Raw genomic sequence first — 22,711 nt, forward strand, 5'->3', positions numbered from 1 at the left:
ATTATGACTACACACTATACTTAACACACATAGTATATTTTTATATACATAATGTTCCAGTCTAATTTAATTATGTAAAGGTACATGCAAATTGTAGCTAGACTTGGACTCACGTTAAGCGGAAGTTATTAAGCTAGTTTACTGACTCTGACAACAATAATAATATTGTAACTGCACACTTTACTTAACACACAATATTTTTTATGTAAATAGTATTCCAGTCTAGTTTAATATATAAAGGTACATGCATATTGTAGCTAAACCTGGTCTCATCTTGAAGTAAACGTAGCCTGGAATCTACATAGAGCAAATATGGTTTTAGTGTGCACGGTGGTATTCATACCAATCGCGTGATCTGTTTTCATTCCACGGACGCATTTTTTCATTATTTCGTTGAAGATTATAAACATTGTAAACCGCACGTTAGATTTCGATCTCGAAGGTGAATGAATACAATTACAACGAAGAACGCAATAAATCACACGCGAATATATATTGTTTTTACGTCGTTGGTGATATCAACTTCATTATAACTAAAAAAGTGCTTTAAGCTTAGAAATAGCTCCACACACCCCACACCCTTCTGCTTTTTTATACAAAATCAGTTTAGATTGGCGAATGTCTTAAAAATTTGTTTAATGAAATAAATAAATTAACACTTTTTATGCACTTATCTGAAAGAAAACTGTCGGATTATCATAAAATGGAAGAATGGATGAGTTTTATCTCAAAACAAGTGAAAACAAACAATTGACTGAAATACCACGTATAGACAGTGTTGTTTACTCTGCCACATTACACATACATACATGTCACACATATATAACTGATATTACATTATAAAATTTTCGAATAATTTGTTTACAAAAAAATGTTTCAAACTAAAATTGCTTAATTTTTTATAAGGAACATTTTTTACATTTAAACTTTTGTTCTATCTCTAACTGTTTACAAGATGGGTCTTGCGGACCCAAGACCCAATTGACGTATATTGCTCATTTACGAACTCGCCCTCACTTTTTACGTCCTAAATTCGCTTTAAAAATTTCAACTTGATATCTATTTTCGTTTTTGAGTAATCGTGATGAAAGACGGACTGACGACAGACAGGCGATAAACAGACAGACAAAATGGATTAATTAGGTGATTTTATGAACACCAATACCAAAATTTTGTTCATGGTATCAATATTTTTAAGCGTTACAAACTTGGGACTAAACTTGGGACTAAACTTGGGAGTATACCTTGGTATATTTCATATACATGGTATAAACAGTGAAGAGAAAATATTAGTCTTAGCGAATAATCCGTGTTATCGAACATGATGTAGTCTTTGATTTGAACATATGAAGTTTTGACATGCGCCGATTATAAAAATTAAACTATAAATACATAAACACATACACACGATATAAGTAATAAGAGAAATGAAGATTTTAAACTGACTCGAATGTTATAGAAAGAAATATAATTTTATATGAAGATAAAATATATTATTTTTATATTTATTTTAATTTTATAATGTTATTATACAAGAAACCTATAGTAGTCGTATGGTATAGCAGATAATTTGAAGAAAAAAAAATGTAATAAAAAATACAGGAAATACATAAAGAAAATTACTTTTCGATCCATGCTGATGCTTGTGTTGTTTTTTTTTTGTTTTTTTGTTTTTAAAAAAAGTCGTCCTTATGTGAAGGTTACAACAACGCTAGTCTAACGTAAAAGGTTTTAGATGAATTTTATACGTAATTTGACATCACAGGTTTATTTTTGCACAAAGTTTGTCATTGTTACTTTATAGAAAAATATATTTTATAATAGCAAAGTTTCTAGTTGTTTAAAATATTAATTTTTCATCGACATTTGATTATTTCGATTCCATTATATTTGATTCATTTTTTAACTTTTTTATTTTTTTCTGACAAAATATCTTCTACATTATGTATAAATTGCTTTAAAATAAAACATTTTCGAAGCCTGGTGAAAGATAATCTCTGGTTTTTCAGAATTTGTTCAAATAAAAAATAGCTCACATACCTCAAGAACTTATTCTGGGTATAATATTTACAAAAACGTGTCCTCCAAACACTCCTTTTCTAGTTAAAAGAATTTCCTCAAGAATAGAGTCAATTTCATTGTATTAGCGTAAATTTGTATCCAACAGTATAATTGTTTTCAAACTTGAATACTTTATATAATCTCTAAATAATACAGATTATTAACTCCTGCATTTTTTGTTAAATTTTGTTAATGCTAAGTTATTATCATTTTCTTGTTTAAGCAAATATAAGAAGAGATATCGGTCAAATAGTAAAATCGTCATAGTCGTAGAAGTCATAAAAAAGTATTTCACAAAAAGGGTATGTAATTTAATTATCTACAATAAAGATTATTACCATTTTTGAACTAAAAAGCACGGTCATGGAGAGATAGCCTAAACGATATTCCTTAAAATGGAAGCACTTCCCCCGCCTATTTTTGTAAGGATTTTGTGCATTTACATTCAGTACGTGATACGGAACCTATTTAAATAAAAAAAATAACTGCTATAATTTAGTTCATTATGGACAAGAGTAACTAGCTAGTTATATAAATCTCTCCATGACCGTGCTTTTTAGTTCAAAAATGGTAATAATCTTAATTGTAGATAATTAAATTACATACCCTTTTTGTGAAATACTTTTTTATGACTTCTACTACTATGACGATTTTACTATTTGACCGATATCTCTTCTTATATTTGCTTAAACAAGAAAATGATAATAACTTAGCATTAACAAAATTTAACAAAAAATGCAGGAGTTAATAATCTACACTAAAGATGATTACCATTTTGGGTCTAAAGTGCAAGGTTTTGGAGATATAGCCCAAAACGGTTTTCCTTAAAAGGGAGGCACTTCGCCGCCTATTTTTGTAAGGATTTTGTGCATTTACATTCAGTATGTGAAACAATATTGAAATAAAAAAATAACTCCTGTAATTTAATGCAGAAAATAATTCTCTGTAGTCTGAAGTAAAAGAGCTACAACATGTTTTGAAATAGGTTAAAGAAACTTATTATTTTGAATCATGTATAGAGATAAGACAAAGCCATTTTTTTCTCCGTAGAACAATACAATATAATAATGGTACAAGAAAATCATTGGGTATAATTACTCGAAGTAAATTTTTTTTTGTATATAGAATATAATTTGATACGATAAATTATAAGTAATCCGAATGGATCAAGTACAAGCCTACTAATATACAAACATTCAGAATTTCTTGTGTACTTAAATGATTTCATATATATCTCGTACAACATTGTGTGTTTTCTTGTTACATTACTATTATTTGTTCTCTCATTTATATACAGGGAATTTATAAAAAAGTAAAAGTGCAAGTCTGATTATCTGAATCAATGTATTGTGACAAAACAGATCTAGTGTTGAAATCGTTCAATTATCAGCCGTTTTAAAATGATAGATTGTATGATAGATTTTTTTTGAATAATTCCGAAACGAAAGCTCAAATTGTGTGCCAAAATCTACTCTTTGTATAATAATTTAGAATAAAATTCAATTACAATGTTCTGAAACTTTCCAGAAAGTGGACCGATGAATAAAGAAATAAAAGACAAATGAAAAGAAGGCACAAGATTTCGCGCGAAGGGTCGTTATTCATAATTTTTATAGCAGCAATGATATTGATAATACGTTATTTTATTTAATAATAACATCTCTATAACTGAAATAACCTGTACTCTGACGTCTATTAATGGAACCATCTGTAAATGAGACAGATTTTTATTTATACCTGAATTTCTGAGACCCTGGGTAAGTGGAATACCTCTATAAGAGACACGCTTGCTGGTTCCTTGGTGTCTCACTTAACCTGGTTCCACTGTATATGACATTTTGGATCGCCATTTTGTTCACTGTATTTTATCACATTATTCAGATATTTTAAAAAATATCTGAATAATGTGACTAAACTATGCAAAAATCACGGTGCTTAAAGAACTCAATAGCTCTTACGAAGTCTATGTAGTATTTTTTTTTTTTTTTTTGTTGAAAGATAAAAATCAACATGCTACCTTTAATATTTTTCAGTCTTTCCATACAAATATAGTTTAAATTAGTGTAGAATTTTATCGTATTCACTCTCACTATCTCTTTCTATGTTGATGGGATATTATTCATTTATTATCTTTTCTTTACCTCTCTTATAGCATCACAACACAGCTATGTGTATCTTAGTGAAATGAAATTTTCTTCTAATGATAATAATAATAATAATAATCATCATCATCATGATTCGCTTCCAACAGGGGTTTTGAATTTCACATGTTATGTAGAGTTTATAGAATATAACATATTCTCTGACTTACAAAGGTATGTAAGTAATATCTTACATATGCTTATAACTTCTTCAGTATCGTTAGTTGTGCTTGTGTGCCACAATGTTTAGAAGTTAAAAACCTTTAGGCATTATAAAAGCTTGTCATAAGCTTCATATATTAGATTTTATGATTCCCATTACTAACAACTTTAATATAGTTAAATGTTTGCTTTTTATTTTTTCAATTTAGAATTAATTTAAGCAAAGAAAGTTACAAATAGCAGTTTCGTTGATAAAAATAAGTAAATGCGTTATTATGGATTTTTAATAAAAAATCGTTTAACAAAAGAAAAAACCGACTTCAATAAAAAAAAAATCTTCCAAAACAAATTAATATGCACTAAAAAGTAAAAAATAACGATAATATAATGTAGTTACAGTAATTGTTATTTTTGGAGTCTGTGTCAGCCACGGAAACAACTGTGACAGAACAGTTGCTATATTAACTACACTTTGCTACATTAACTTGGCTGACACCGACCCCAAAAACATCATTTGTTGTAACTACATTATATTACCGTCATCTTTTTACTTTTTAGTGCATATCATTTTATTTTGGAATATTTTTTTTTTTAAGTCTGTTTTAATTTTGTGTAAGATTTTTTATTTTATTATTTTTGGTGAATCTGAAGTACATGAACTAATTTGTCCTTAATTGATATTGAGTTATTCGTTCATTTGTCACATACATACATAATTGGATGCTATTGTCAGAACTGGACCAAATTGAAATGGTACACCCGGGTTGAACCAGCTTTCAAATAAAAAAGAATCATCAAAATCGCTTCACCCAATCGAAATTTCTGAGGTAACGAACATAAAAAAATACAGTCTAATTTAGAAGCTCCTCCTTTTTGAATTTGAAGTCGGTTAAAAATAAGCCAAAAAAATGAAATTAATTATCCGCAATACCATACAGTAGCATTAATTAATGATGATAATACTTTGGAAACATCGTGTGGATTAATTATAAAGATTATATTTTTTCTTTATATATTGGTAAAAGTAAAGTCATTATAAAGTATCTTAAAATAAACAACCCACGCTTTTTAATGAACAAGTGATTTTTTCTTAATCAGTCTCTTTTCTTACATAAATTATTTGCTATTTTTTAGTTCAGCTGGTTACAAAAGCATGTTGTTTTAGTTTTTTAAACTATAATTTATTTTCTACTTTTTTGTTCTGTGTTTTCAGATATGTAAAAATTTTTTATTCTGAGAATCCTCATTGTATTTTCATCGGTCCTTGATAAGTCTGCGAAGTCTATCCGATGTTTTGAATTGGATAAAAATCTAGTTCAAGGACTCCGTTAGATAGATATATACTCACCTTTTAAAAGCAATGTAAATAATACAATAGGGAATGTTTTTTTAGGAGTACTGAGAAACTGTTTACATTACAGTGAGGCTCACAGCTAGAACTAAATAATTAATTAATTCAACTGCAGTTTTTTATACTAGGAATGACCAAAATGTACTATAATAATCCAAGCTAAACGATTACATTTCCGTCTACAAAAAATTCGATAATCAGTCAGTTCAGAAAAACACTGCAAGAAAAGTATTATAAATTAATTTAAACAAAACCAAAGCATACTTAAAAATACAAATGTGACATAAACTTTTGTTGATTCTGATGTTTCAATTAAACTTCGGGTGTATTTTAATGTCACAACATAGCTGCATGTCTGTCTCTCTCATCCTACCAATACATCATAATACATAAATAATGAAATAACATTGTACTTTTCAAAGATGTTATTTACCTAACTTGAAATATTATTAATAGATGAAGATAGAAACAAAATACAGCTTCCGGTACATAACATTAAATTTCAACGTCTTTATATATATTTAATATAATGCAGGTATGTATGTTTGTAATACCTGAGATAAACTTACCACAGCTTTCATATATACGTAAAGGTATATTTACTGAATGTACCAAAAACACAAACCACTATCACTTCACTTTAATGGTGAATAATATGTTTGGGAATTAAATTTATAAATAAATTATATGTATGGTAAATTCAATATCATTTGTCTTATGAAGATACTGCTATAAAATGAACTTTGCTATAAAATGTTCTCAATGGAGTTCGACCGTTTATGGACTACGACGCCACTGAGAAACACACAGACGTACAAGTAACAATTTTAACTTATAACACTTGTTCTTAAATCAATATCATAGTGATGGTCAAAGACATCAGATGAGATGAAACGGATACTTAGAGAGCTATCAGCTTTTGGGACAAATTTTAGGAAATATTTTAATTGAAATTGAAATAATCGATGTCTTTGCCGCTCACTAGAAAAGTGACATTATATGTATACATAGTTCATATGACAAGTAGTATATGTCCTTTTAAATTACTTATATAGCAGCTGAACAGAAGACGGTCCACCGTGCTTCCCTGTACCCCGATATTTGTAAATTGGGTCTTTGAATAATGGCGATCTATGTCAAAGAAAAACGTTATATATTTGAAATAGGAATGCACAATCTCCATTAACAAAAAAAATCCGCCAGGTCATCGTAGAAATCAAATATAGCAGTAGTTGTAGAACGGTTGGCTCTAAAACGATTCTGGTTGGAATACAAGGTTTGATTTTTATAAATATAATTATCTATAACTGGCTAGAAGGAACTTGCAATTAAAAACTGGTACTTCTCCATAAATATATGTTACTCTTTTTTGTTTGTTGGTTTAAAATTTTGTCAGATTCTTGTGCTTTCGCTAAATAAATTGAAGCAAACAAAATAGTTTAAATTTCGTTACTTTGTCGATACAATTTTAATGATGATTTGAACATCCTGTAGGAACACATAACATGTATGTATGTATATTATTACTTAAAACAATGTTTAGCGGAATCTAAAATCTAGATAAATATAACATTAACTTCCTTTAATGTGCCTTATCAACAATGAAACTATTAACGGAATGAGCATATTAGAAAATATTTTGTTATCTAAATGATTTTACTTATGTTGTTATTATAAGGTATCTCTATCCTATTTTATTATGTTGTTTTAATATGCAGCATATGTGGAATATATTTTTCTTTCAAACAAAACTATCTTGAAAAAATGTAAAATCAATAGGAATAGCTATCAACAGCAAGAAACTAATCCTAAGTTCTGTAGGAATGTATATGGCAGCAATATCCTTCTTTTTTTTTTGAATGCAAATCAATTTAAATAGGTAATTCCTGAAGTATATTTTCCTCAAACGGAATTTTACGGATTATTTTAAAATTTGGCAAAGGTGCATTTAATTTACAACGATTATATTTCCTCTTTACATTATTAAGAATGTCTGACTTGCAAAAACGTTAAAATTATATCAAAGGTTTAATTAAAATTCATAAGTCTGTGATTTAAATTAGTTCATTTAATTTAATTAGTTCTGTTCTATTATTGAAATAGAGAATCCATTTTAGATAATTTTGTATTAAGGAATACTGTGTGTACAAAATTAAAATAAAAACAAATTTAATTTTAATTGTTATTGAATAGCTTTATTTAGTGTAATTTGAATCTTTGTCGCCATTTAGTTCCGAAGTGAAATTATTTTCCCACTATTCTTTTACACTGTAGATGGATGGATTACAATTTCCTTATGGCTGTACTTTGTTGGTCCCTTTCGCTATATACAATCATTGCTTCCATCACCTTGACAATTATATGGCATTCAGCTCAGATTGACACAATTAAACGACATAGCAATCATTTGATGATTTTTTAATAAAAATCTGCCACGGCTATAAGCCAAAAGTACACATTCCGCAAAAATTTTTACCGCAAATCATTACTTTGAGTTGTTTAATCTGTGGTCAGTAAAACTAAAAATTTTCTTACGAATCTCTGAATTATTTCAGTTTAGTATCTTAAACTACCGGATGTATAAGCCCCATAAGCCCCCTGATTTGGTATACTGTTAATTGTACACGAAAATTTGTTAAATAAGTACCTTGAATAGATAACGATTTACTATACAAGTGTAATTCTGTTATGATATAAATATAAATGAAAATCTTGCATTAACATATTCGCCATGGATAAAGATACAAATTCGTATCTTTAAATTCATTTTTTGAAGATACGTTAAGACGTGTAACTGTTCAATATAACCTTTAAGAAATAATTTTATAAATATAAATCCGTATATAAAATATTTCTTAATTAAATATGCTATGGCGCTATTAGAAACGTATGAGAGAAATAAATATCACTCAAATATTATTGCAATTATAGACAATTTAGAAAGGAAGTCAAAATATTATAGCTATGTATATAAATTTGTAAGATGGAGAACAGAATTTTAACGTTAAAGAAACGGACGAATATGAAAAAATGTATTAAAAATATTGTCAGACAATCTTCGATATGTTATAATCTTGAAAGTTTGTGAAGGTGTCAATATGGATGTGTGTTTGCTACTATTTTATCCAAAAACTACCCAATAGTGACTATAGTGACTAATAGTCGTTTAAGTAAGTTTATTGATTTGTCAAAATTTCTTTTTGCTCTCAGTTTTAAATATTTCATCAATCATTTCAGTTTTAAATATTTTTGCTGTTTTTTCCGATTTTGGGAAAATGACTGAAAATATCAAAATTTTTGATTCTAGATCTTATTTAGGAAAAAAAATTTTCGACAATTTTTGTTTGAAATTTTTTTCCATAAAGTTGATGGTTCCCAAGATATTGGTCAAAAATCGTTTTTTTATGTAAACATAGCGTTAATTTACACAACTCTTGAGCACTTTTGAGACTGCGTGTTAGTAGGGTCTTAAACTAGATGTCGAAACCTTCCTATTTTTAGTTTTTTGCTTTTGAATAGGTTAGGTTAGGTTAGGTTATATTGGTTGTGCACGTAGGACACACTTAGGCTATAGAGCCCATTGTGATACCACATATGTGTTTTACCATCTTTCCGCTGATAATTTCATTTAGCAGCTCCTCAATTTCAGAGGCTGAGTGCACCTCCTCGATGCATATACAATGCACTACACCAGCCCCATTACGCCTCATCCAACTGAGCTAATAGGGCGACCTGTTTTTGAATAAGTTCACGCAAAAACATTATTTTGAGCGGACCAATACGAATTCGTATCTTTATCCACGTTTTAATATATTTTACAAAACTTTTGAAAATATTCGAAAATATATCCCGTAGGAATGTATGTAATATTCATTGGATTAACAGAAACCTCTTTTGAATGCATAAATCCATATTTGTATGTATGAGAATATAATATATATGTAATGATGATACGTCTAGTTTTATTATATTAATAGGTAAATGTTAGTAAAGAACTTTCTCAATTATCAACGAATATATGAAAAGTTTTACTCAATATTATTATTAATGGTAAATTTCACTCTTTTATGTTTGCTTCAAGGCAATATTATTATTAGGTAAATGAAAATAATTTATAATATTAATGATAATTATTATGAAGTTCAACTGTGTACAGTAGTATAAAGTTTTCAGACTAAATCTCCGTATTTTAACAATTAGTGTGTGTACCTCTACATAGGTAAATTATAAATGGAATTTTATATCAATTGATAGTTGAAATATTAATTTAATTAAATTTTTTTTTAATAAAAAATTGTCATAAATATTATTACTCCATAAATATTCGATAATACTTTGTTTATATGTTCATGGAAATGGTTAAAACTTTTATTAAATGTATATCAAATATTTTTATTTATTTTATATATGGTTGAAATATTCTATATAATTCTAAATATCGGAAAGGTTTGTAATAGTAGCAAGGATGACTCCAGTATGCGTAGAGAGCGCACCGTATGGTCGATCATAGCGCTCGATATTAACTAATGTTGTAAGAGCATGATTTAATGTTGCCGTCAGATATCGTTTTTATCGCGCTCTCTACGAATTAGCAAGTTAGTGTAATGAGCTCCAAAATCCAAATTAAAATTTTCAACATAAATTCACGTTTTTAAGCCAGAAAAATGTACATACTCCACTTCGAAATTAAAATAATAGCTAAATTTTCGGGTACAGAACCCTAAAATCGAACATGAAACATATCTTAGAACACTCTCCATTAAATTACTATTTTCCTTAGACCTTTCTCCAAACTGAACCGATTTTGAAAATCATCACATAGCGGTCTAATTTATAACACCCGTTTTTTTGGTTCGTAGGTTAAAAAAAACAACTTTAGAGAGAAAACTCGAATTTTTGTGTTTTTCCATATTTTATGTAGATGCATAAGACAAAGCTCTAAAATATTCATTACTAATTATATAATTTACGAACCGTGCGGTGTTTAGATTCGTTGAACAATTTCAATAAAAACATAGTCTATGTACTACAGATTCAAAGAAAAAAAATTTTCATTCTAATTCTTGGAATTTATACATGTTGTACTTTTTTTCCTGATGAAAAGTTATAATATATTTGAAGTTAAGTTTTCGCAATATCACGTTTCAGAGATACAGAGTCTTACAGTTTTAAATTGAATTTATGATGTATTGTCAATTTATTGTATACTAATACATATTCACTTTTAGCGTTATCCATCCACTTTGTTTGTAAATTTTAACTCAAAAAATAATATCACGAATCGTTATCCATTTCCAATGGATTTCGCTGGCCATTAATTTGGCCCCTCATTCTTGTCATATCCTCTGGCTCCCCAATCTTAGACCTCGCTTCGCTGAGAGCTTAAAAGTACGTATTATAAAAGCGTACTGATTAAAATTTAAAATAAATTTTAAATTTAGAAATAAGCGCAAAAAATTACTAAAAAATAGATTTTCAATTTTTATCTTTTTCACAGATAGACAGTAGATACATTTTCAAGGAATTATTTCTATTAAATTTTAATCAAGGTTCAAAATCCCAATTAAATTAATTAGTTTTAGGTTTCGCCCTAAAAATGTCTCGGTACATATTTAAAAAAAAAAAAAACAGTGGGATACTGAAATTTTCTTCTCTCAGTGTAAAACAAATTGATCGTATAATTGATAAAGCAATTATCGTGCGAAAATAATTTTTTTTAGGATCTATTTTCGAGTTTTGGACCCCACAAAACGTAAAGATATCACAAAATATTCAACTCAAAAGGCAGTAAAATATTCAAACAAACATTTCATCACCAAGACATTTTGTACACCGGCTCAGTGGTCGAGCGGTCTAAGGCGTTAGTCTTTTACCGTTCGGCTATTGACTCGGAGGTTGCGGGTTAGAATCTAGGCCGCGGCAGTGTGATCAAGTTATAATTAATGGTGGTGGTAGAATTGATCACATTGTTGTCGCTCGGATAAAATTGTTGTCGCTGGGTGGAGTCGAAGTAACCGACTCCACCCACATCATAAAATGTAATTGTAACGTATGTAGTTAAATAAATAAATATTAACAAATAATGATGTGGGTGGCCTCTGTTATAGACATATGTCGGAGAAACTGAGGTTAAACTCCACTATTTATTTATTTTTATTTTATTTAAATCTTTTAAATGGGATAGGATCTAATTCTTATTAATACGGAACAATCGTATTGATATTAGGTTCAGTTAGATCAATGTGATACAGACCATGATTTTAACACACACCATTTATTACTATACTACCCTCTAACAAAAAATAATTTGCATTATCCTTCACATGAAATTATTTGTAAGTGTTAAAAAGAAGAAAAAAATTTGTTAAAAATTTTTGACAAATATATTCATTTCTTTTTACGTATAGAAGGTAGGTAGGTAGATACTTATAATAACACTCTACTCATACAATACGTGATATTTTGTTGAATTAGTATGATTTATAATATAAATTAGTTTTACAAAAACATTTATCATGGCCAACAGTTGGTGAATGTTGCTAATATAGTTTTCTATGTTTGTGCTTCACCATGCTTCACCATATTATTATTATTATTATTATTATTATTATTACAGATCTCTACACTTTTACATCACCTTAAAAAGTGTGTAGTTGTATTTAGAAAGGTGTATAATGTGATCTAGAAAACGTTTTAAATAAATCACGCTTGCTATAGAAGATTGTGCACTGAGAATACTTGATTGTTTTAGAGAATAGATGGTAGCTTAACGTCGTGTGTCGTATTTAATGAAAACGAGTTTTTTGTTTTTTCGACGACTTTTTTTACCTTTCGTATATGATAAAAATTAAAATGAGCGATATTAAATATGGCGCGAAGTTTATTCCTGTCGAAGAGCTTGAATATGAGAGTGCAATTGCAATAAGCCACAACATTTCTGAATCCTTTCAAGATATGAGAAATCTTTGCCATTTCACATATTCTAATACCTTCTTCGTAAACAACAGACAAAAAATATCTTTTGGAAGATATAAAAAATCGAAAAACTAAAATTATTAAGCTTCAAGACTCGAGTTAATATATTTGACGCGATCAAATAAAAAGTAATTATATCTGTTTGAATATCTTTATTAATATTTAATCCTTTTTACATTTGTTCTAGCTTTTTCAAAGTTTTTTATGTCCTTTTTTTAGTTTGAAATTATTGAGTGAATAGATCTTTTATAGATAAATGCAGTAAGCAAATGGTGGAAGCGTCAGTTATGTAGCATACCTGTGTTACTATGTATTTATTTGCGCTTCATCACATTTATTAAAATTATTCAATATGATTATTAAATACTAAGCACAACGACAATAGCATTAAAGCGGGAGCTTAGAAACAGACATTGCATATATAACGTACTATATCTACATTAATCTCTATCTCTATATATTATAAATGCGAAAGTAAGTTTGTTTGTTTGTTTGTTTGTTTGTTACGCTTTCACGCTAAAACTAGCGAAATGAAACTGTACAGCAATATAGCTCATATCAAAAATTTAATTTAATTTGACATTTGAAATTACCATAAATTACAGATTTCTGTAAAAATAGTCAATATAAAACATTTCAAAGCCATCTTCTCTGATATACTCAATGAATAATTACTATTATTCATTTAAAAAAATAATATATTTTACCTGTGTAAAACAATCCCCACCATTATTTCGAGTGTTATAGAAAAGAGATAAGAGGGAGCAATATTTATCAATCTTTACTTTTAAACCCAGCGAAGCGGGCGGGTATCACTCTAATTTTAAATATATGAGAAAAGAATCTGTTTTGGATACCGTTGTACAAATTTTATTTTTTATTAAAAGCATTGTCGAAAATATATACCCTGCATTACGTAAAAATTTGTTGATAAACAAGTTATAGAACCTTCGTATGCGGTTTCGTTCTTGCAAATCTGAATCATTTGAAATACAGTATTTCCTTTCATAAAGACCGTAAATTTTCTAATAAGAGTAACACAAATTGATGGAAATCAATTTTAAGATTTTTATGCAATACAAATTACTTTGAAGAAAACGCAGCACTTTAAAAAACTTTCTCAAATTAAAAATGTATGAACATTTGACCCAGGAATTGACTCCTCGCCAATTTATTTTTTTAGCAGTTGAAGAACAATGTTGGTTTGAGTTCAACAAAACCCTATACAACTTGTGCTCTTCCGATTTACACCAATTCGGAAGTATCCTACTACCGACTAACACCTCTTTATTTTTAAATTTGAAACAATTATTGAATTTAATATTTTGGAAAATTCTCAGCATTTTTTAATCCTCGACTTTTCTTATCTAACCTAGCCGTTTTCCTTTCCTATAAGCGTTTGAAATAATGAAATCAAATAATATTAAATATATATTTTGTTATGTATAGCTGAAATTGAGGCTTAAATACGCGTTTTTTTAAACTTTTATATATAGTTTTCGTCGAAAATCCACTTTTTTTTTATCAAATGCTTATGTCACGAAATATAGTTAGTTTTGTGAACTCGGTATTGATGAAATTGAAGATAATTTTACGGTTCTTTTCAAAAATTTGATTTGAAAACATCAAAAATATAAAATCCAATAGTTTTTTCAAATGTCATATAAAGGAAACATGATGTCTAGATACTTCTGTCCCACCGTATAGGCGTAAATCTAAAGCACAAGTTTCCATGAACATACTTTTGTTGCGTACACTTAGACAGATATTTTCCACCGGTTCCTAATTTTGAAAATTCAAGCAAATTAAAATGGTGAAAAATATTACTTGATAAGAGATCCACAGAGAATTTGACACATGCTGAGTCGTTAATCATTTTTCCTCCACTATTTTATCCATCCATTTTATGTTTTTACCACCTGTTCTGGAACATTCTGTATATGTGTTAGCTTGTTACCAATGTGAGCTATTCTCTAATATAGAAAAGCTTGTTACCTACCTCAAATAACCAACTCCACTTTCACCACACATAAATACATCTTTTCACCTATATTACACAAACTACACCCTATACACATAGTTGTGTTGGTAATATGTAGGTTATAATGTTACCATATAGCCAGTTTTCTTTCATTTTCATTTCTCATAATTCCACAAAAACCATTTTCGTTCACAATTTTCTTTATTTTCCCTTTTAAAATAATGTTTATACTTTGTTACAACAAAGTTGTATATTTCCTGTTATTTTATGATTTACAAAATGGATATTCGGTACCTCTACGTACCTACGTGCTGCATATATCTATAAATAAATATTTGGGAGCAACTTAGAGGAAAAAAAAGTTTTTGTCTGTATGCCTGTCAGTTTTTAATAAGTGTATTCGACCCTTTGAAAAATGAGTTAGTCGAGTTTAAGTTTACAGGTAGTGTTGTTTTTTAGAAACGTGTTTATATTCTGAACTTCATACAGAAGGTTTATAGGATTTTTCTACTTATACACGATTGTCAAAATAAATATGAATTCTGCAATATGTCCACATTCGGACCTTTATACCTGCAGGATAAACTGATGTAAAGTTTGAACGTGTTTTGATACGATTGCACGTCTAGCTTTCCTGTGTGAAAAAATTATAGCTAGGTAGTAACCAGATTACTTGAATTCTTAACTTGATATTTAAATATGGAGTAACATTTTTCACATAAATATAACTTTTAATAGAAACATTTTTCGATTTCGGACTGGTTTAAACGAACTCCAAGGTATTCTTATGAATTAGGAAATCTGTAAAAAAACCATTAATGGTTTCTGTCATTTTGTATTGCGTCGAAACTTGATAAAAATCCATTTTAAATGCCCAATAAAATCAATTTTCGAATATTTTTAGTTAAAATTATGTATTTGGTTAAAAAAAATTTAAAGTATTTTGTTCAAATTCTTTAAGTTTTGAAATATTTTTGCACTGCTTAACGTCTGGTAAATTGCTTACGTATGAAAAATCGTGAAAAAAAAGATGGTATTTATCGTGCATTTGTAATGAAAAAACGATACTCCTACCGATCGCTCAAGTTTTATGATCGATAAACTCGATCCTTACTCCAAGTAAGTACTTCTTTCGTCACTTTCTTGTGCATTTGACAATTAAGCGCACAGTATACTGATGAGTTTCACAAGTAAAAAGGTCATTCAATGTGACTTTGTATTTCTTAAAATAATAAGAACCGTTTGTTAAAATGTTTGTTTACATCAATTGTACTCATATATGTATGTTTGTATTTGTTTATGTTTTCACAGCAGTTTATTTCTCATGTACCTAGTGCTAGTGTGGAACCCTTGGGTATTATCTCTCATTTTCTATTATGAATTTCACTAGATGGTTCTATTACACCAGATCAAACAGTATAAGCAGTTGACTACACATACGAAATATATATTGTTGTATTTAGACACCAGGGACACAAACACAGTCATATCACATCAATCAACTGCTTTAATAGTACAATTAAACTCAATATCTAAAAGGGAAAAATTAATGCATCCTTGAAATTTTCACCATTTGTTTATTAGGTTGTAATTACTTCGTACCAAGAAGTACGTTTTTTTTATAACTATAAATGTATTTTCTTACAAGAAAAAACATTTCTGGCTTTATCTCCATAATATCGAAATGACTGCGTGGACAATCTTTTGGTGAAGCATATATACATCTGTTTTGAAATAGACAATTGTCTTACGTTTGCGAACAATCTCCCACTTGCTTTGAAAATAAAGCGTTGGAAATTATTATTGTTAAGAAACACAGGTTATACATAAAATTCCTAAAACATTGATATTATATTTTTTGCTAAATTGTCGTTTAATATTTTTCGTATAGTTTGAGGTTTTTATTTTAAAAAACGTATTTCAAAAACTAAGAAAAATGTTCCTAGCTCACGCCGTCTGCCGAACGAAACTGTAGTTATCATCATTTAAAAATTAATGTAAAGTAAATTGTTTATTTACTAATCGTAATTTCATACATTCTCAGTCGATATAATCAACGAGATTAAATTTAAGAACCAAAAAATTTCAGAAATAATATAATTTCGAAAAAATCGATGGAAAGTATCATTCGGAAATGAAAAGAGGTATATCGTTGGTAATGCTGTAACTTCAAGTTTTTGGTTCTTTATTACTTATTCCATACAAGCTACATTCGATAATTTTCAGAGGCCTAAAATGGGATCAAAATTTGATAAAAAAACAAAACATAATTAATAGATTAAAAACACGTTTTTCTATTTGAATAAATTTTTTCTTAAAAAAGCGTGGAGTATTACATTTTAATTTATTGTAAATATTTTATTGACAGATATTGGTGAAAGTAAAATTATGATAAAGTCAGAATCTTAAAGAGCACCTCACGCTTTTTTACGGTAGAATGATCTCTTTCTTAATCACTCAATTTTTTTTAACTTGCGGGTTTTTCAGTTTTTTAAGCTGGCTATTGCGTGTGTGATATGGAAAAAATAGTACCACGTGTACATAGTTAATAAAAGCATGTTAAAAAGGAAATGATCCCAAATCAGATCCAAATTTGGAAAAAGTTTTTTTTGTTCTTGATGAGCTTATTTTGTGAAGGTAGGTTTTTGTAGTCAATAACAGTTATTAACGAAGGTCAATTTTGACATCCATTAGGTAGGATCGATGAACATTTAAAGACATTTTTTCAAAATTTCATCATCAGTACTAAAACAATATGCTCCATTTTCTTCGGTTCTAATTCGCTAAAAAAAATTGAAATTGATTACTTTTTAACAAAAGTGTTATGATAAACTATTGTATCATACGTAGACAAATCCGATAATTACTCCCATAATATTTTACATACTATCCTTACAAAATCTAACATGTAATGTAAGGCATACTTGTACCAAATAAAAGCATATCTTACTTACTACTTGTAAAACTAAATTGAACGTGCATAAACTTAAGCTTTTATATGTGTGTAAAATAGAATGAATTCAAATGTATTTTATTTTAACATTCAACTAAAATTAAATTAAAATTATATTTTGTCTGTATAGACAGTGAGATCATAATGATGCAAAAATTGTATGATTTAAAATGACATTTGGACAGCGGGATGTCGAATTATCGGGTCTCATTTATAAAGGAATTAAAATTAAAATAAAAAAAAGTAATTTTGATGGTTCTTGACGAGGATGGTTCTTACTGAGAGAAAAATTTTAAAAATTGAATTCAATTCAATTTGAACTTTAATACCATACCATAAAGTTGGAGTTAGTAAAGGGGTTTCGGGAAAGCGAAACAATTGAGTGACGTTAGTATCTCATCCTAGTAGCTATTGTAACATTATTCAAAAACAAATTGTCAATTGAAATGTAAACGTCTCTTTTCTGTGCATATATAATATTACTAAATCAAAAAGTTACAAATCTAGCTGACCTGGTGTCCCGAATAGCAAAATAAGTATTTAAAAAATAGTTAAATAATCGACTGTCAGTTGTATATCAAAAACAACGGCCTTACTTTATATTAATATAGTAAATAAAATTCAAATAAGTTCCTTTTATTGTAGGCTTACGATCTCTTCCTATTACTGTTTGTAGCTAGGTATCTATTAACTATTATATTATGTTCTTACACATGAGAAAACATATGTGTACATAATTTTATTTGATACATATTCTTCTATCCAACTCCAGAGATTCCCTATGAAATTGTATTTATTATATTATCTATTTAAAGCTCTAGTATCTAAAATAATATTCATTGTCAAGTGGCAACAAAAATAAGAAAATTCGAGCTCTCAAAAGTACATCTTAAAATTCAGTATTGTTTCTAAACCGCCTGTTTTTGACATAAATCAAATAAAACAAGTGAAAACAAACAATTGACTGAGTTAATTGTTAAAATACCATGTATAGACAGTGTTCATTACACTGTCACATTACACATACATACATGTCACACTACGGATCCAAGATACAATTGACCTATATTGCTCATTTACGAACTCGATCTCACTTTTTACGTCCTAAGTACGCTATACAAATTTCAACTTGATATCTCTTTTCGTTTATGAGTTATCGTAATGAGACAACCGAAAATGGACTAATTAGGTGATTTTATGAACATCTTTACCAAAATTTTGTTTGTAGCATCAATATTTTTAAGCCTTACCTACAAACTTGGGACAAAACTTAGTATACCTTAGTATAACTTTTAGACTTGTTATATTAAGTTTAACATCCATTAAGAGCTTTTTACGTAGCACCCATCTTTTCGTCTAGGTTTGGTGAGTTGATTCATCATACTCCACATCATGACTTCGTTCTGTGATTCATTTCAACTACTTCCAACACTGCGTCATCAATGAAGTACAATAGTGAAGAATTTACAGACTCCTCATTGTAATTAGAAAGTGATTGAAATTGGTTTTCAAAATTTTTGATATTTTTGAAAATATCACCATATTTTTAACAGACCGACTTCTAACATTTTCTATTGTCGGGACTTGTACTTCAGCGCAAGGCCATTTTTTTTGTGCGTTTTCCCTAACTACGAATAATCACACAGAAAAAATGTCTGGAAACCAAAATTCAAATTATTCTTAGTTCGTTCCCACACATTTTTTTTTCTGACCCGGGGAGGTAATGTAACGACATTGTAATTGCGTTTCTATCGAATGTATGTGCATTCGATAGATGATTCGAATGTATGTACATTACGTTAGCAACGCCTGTTGTTTGTACTCCATATAATTGCGGAATAAATTTTCAAATAAACTTCTTTTGGTTTTATTTCGTATTTTAGATTTCTACATTTTCAGATGTAAGAGCAACCTCTTACAATATATATATAACATATATACATGGTATAATAATTTGAAAAACTGTTAATGTGTTTCTTTAATTCAAACCTTATTTGTAAATGTATGTATCTTTGTAAGATAATTTGATCTAAAGCTTAGCTATGATTCGAAAAAATCTGCTCTATTCTTTGAAGATCATCTCCTCTTTTCCAGTCAGTATTAGGCACGGAATCCTAAGCTCGAACTTGAAGCGTAGCTAAATACTCTTTCAATCCAATAACCTTCCAAACAAATAAAAAAATCAAAACATCTTTTTAGTAGCTACGATATCACAGATACACACACAGATACACAGATACACAGATATATAGACCCGCTAAACTTTTAGCATCCCTCTTTTAAGCTGGGGTTTAAGAATTCCACTGTGCTCGATTTTCTATGAAACAATAGTAAAAATTGAATTAATAATATGAAGTTTAGATAAACCATTTACATTTCCTCGCCCACCTCTGATTTTACTTCCTATATAACCATTCCCATATACAAACATGTGTAAGCATGTGCAAACGTCTACCGGTGCAAAATGTCCACGATAATTCTTTCTTTGTTTTTTTCGATTTCTGATTTGTTTTTAAAACTAAATACTCCGCAATTCATCAATAACTACGTTGAAAGTAGTAAGTCTTATAATAAATTCATTATTGGAAAATACCTATATATAGAAAATTTGATTTAAAACCAATAAAACAAATTAACAATTAATTAAAACAATAAAAAATAATTTCAATAAAATATAAATTAAATTAATTTTTTTTTTCATATTTTATATCAATGTTTTAATTTAAAAACAAATAAAATTTTCATATTTTCATTTGTATCTGTATATAAAGTGTAACAGAATTGAAAAGAGTATTAAAATTTGTTGTTACAAATAAATAAAGTTCTATGATCGAGTTTTGCCTTTTGAAACTACGTTCCTTATAACGTGTTCGATGGCCTTGTGCTTACAGTACGCGCTCCACAAGTGGAAGATTTTTTTAAAATTTTCCTTTTTAAAAAAACTTTTATTTTCGATTGCTGCTAGTTTATAATACATCCATTTTCATGTCACCTGAAAAATTCTTCATTGTGCTTCTTATTAAATAATGCGTCATTTTTAAAGACCATTTTCATTGTTTTTTTATACAAAATTTTATGTTATATAATTCGGTAACTCAATTCTGTTTGGAGATATTTGATTGCAAAATAACATTTGCAATCAAAAGTTATTTTGGGAAGAAAAGATAAGAAATTTTTGATGTTAGAATAAAGATATAAACTTTTTTTCTTGAGTTTATTTTACTACCACTTTTAATCTCAATAATTAAGACTATTTCTGCAAACATGGCCAAAATAAACAAGGGTGAAACTGTTTTGTTATAACAAATGCTACGACTAAAATTTCTTACTCCTACACTCAGTACATGTATTTATATATTTGTACAAATAAAATAATATATAATGTAATTTGCTAAAAGCATTTTACAATAAACAGTAATAATACCTAAAATCAGTCATATAATACATACATACATGCAAAGTGAGGCAGAAAACAATGCGAATTTGAAAATATTTTAAAAAGAACACCTCTGCCTTGCGATACAAGCCCATAATAGTACTCACCTAATTCCAAATATCTCCAATCATGACCTAAGAAAGCACATCGATTCAAAGATAACACACTATTGACAAATAAATGACAATCTATTGACAGCAATCAAAATAAACTTCGTGCAATTAAAAATGAAATTAATTGACGCAGTATATTATTAATAACTTGGGAAACATCTAATCATAGTGACCGAAAATTTGAAATAACGTTATCACGACTTAGAACTGGTCACACACTACTAACACATTCAATGATAATGAAAAAAGAAGATCCACCTACCTGCAAAAAGTTTCATACGCAGCTAACAGTGTAGCATATTCTTCTTAGTGCAGCATATTCTGTAGCATATTAAATACCTACAAATCAGAATAATAATAAATGAAATAAATCTTCCAAATAATCTTTCACAGCTTCTTGGAAACAACCAACACAACATCAAACTTCTATATAAATTCCTAAAGAAATCTAATCTTATTAATATACTATAAATTCATTAAATAATTTATTTCAGAACTGATCTCTAATTATAATTCAAATACTTACCACATTATGTAAATAATCAGATTTCAATTTTTAAATGATGTTAACCGTCTAATTAAAAAAAATGAACTCTCTGCAAATTTTCCAAATAATTCTTTCAGTATCCTAAAATACATAAAAAATAATTCTGGTAAATTAAGAGAAAACAACATTAATTATATTTTTAAGCAAATTGTATTGCGTTCTTAGGTCAATATTGCTAGTTTAGTAACGTGTATTGTAAGTTAATAGGTACTGTTCGTCCTTCGCCTGTCAGGTTTTGCCTGTAATCCTTTGACGACAGAAAAAAACCAGCCAATCGCAATACAGCGGTGGTTACTGAAGCCGCGCACCTACAGTATGGCAGCGTTTGATAAAAAGATTTTGAACCAATTCTGTGGCATATGTGAACTAGAACAAACCTAAATAAATGTTTCACAATACAATACAATTTGCTTATAAAAAATTAGTTTTTTCTGTAATTACCTACTTCATTTTCTAAAATGGCTTTTACGCTGTTTAAGGTTGAAAAAAAGATAATTTCGAACAGTAGAAAAGAGTTTTTTTTACAGCGTTTTCAAAATCGCACACTTCTCTACTAACTCTGTATATATTTTAATTTTGTTATACAATGATTTTCTCTGCTATAGTTGTGCCCAAAGTATATTTTCTAGTAATAGTCTACACTTGTATTATTTGGCATGTTAAATCACAATATTAAAAAAAAAAAATGTTATTTTATTTTATTATTTTGATAAATACCAGGCGTATTAATAAATGCATCATGTAATTTACTTAATTTATATACATGGGTACCTTATCGTTTAAATTATTATTTTTAATAGTTACATCAAATTTGTGTTTATGATGATGTCTGACATGATTTGGAATAAAAATCACAAACAAATATTTAAATTCGAAATTATTGGCCGAAATACGTGAATATTGGGCGAGAGATAGCTGCGTCGAACTTCTAGTACCAGTTGGACTAACCAGGGGGGAAACCTAAAGTGAAATAATTCAGAGGAGGCTTTGT

This window comes from Chrysoperla carnea, chromosome 2 (genome assembly GCF_905475395.1).
Source record: "Chrysoperla carnea chromosome 2, inChrCarn1.1, whole genome shotgun sequence".
NCBI lineage: Eukaryota > Metazoa > Arthropoda > Insecta > Neuroptera > Chrysopidae > Chrysoperla > Chrysoperla carnea.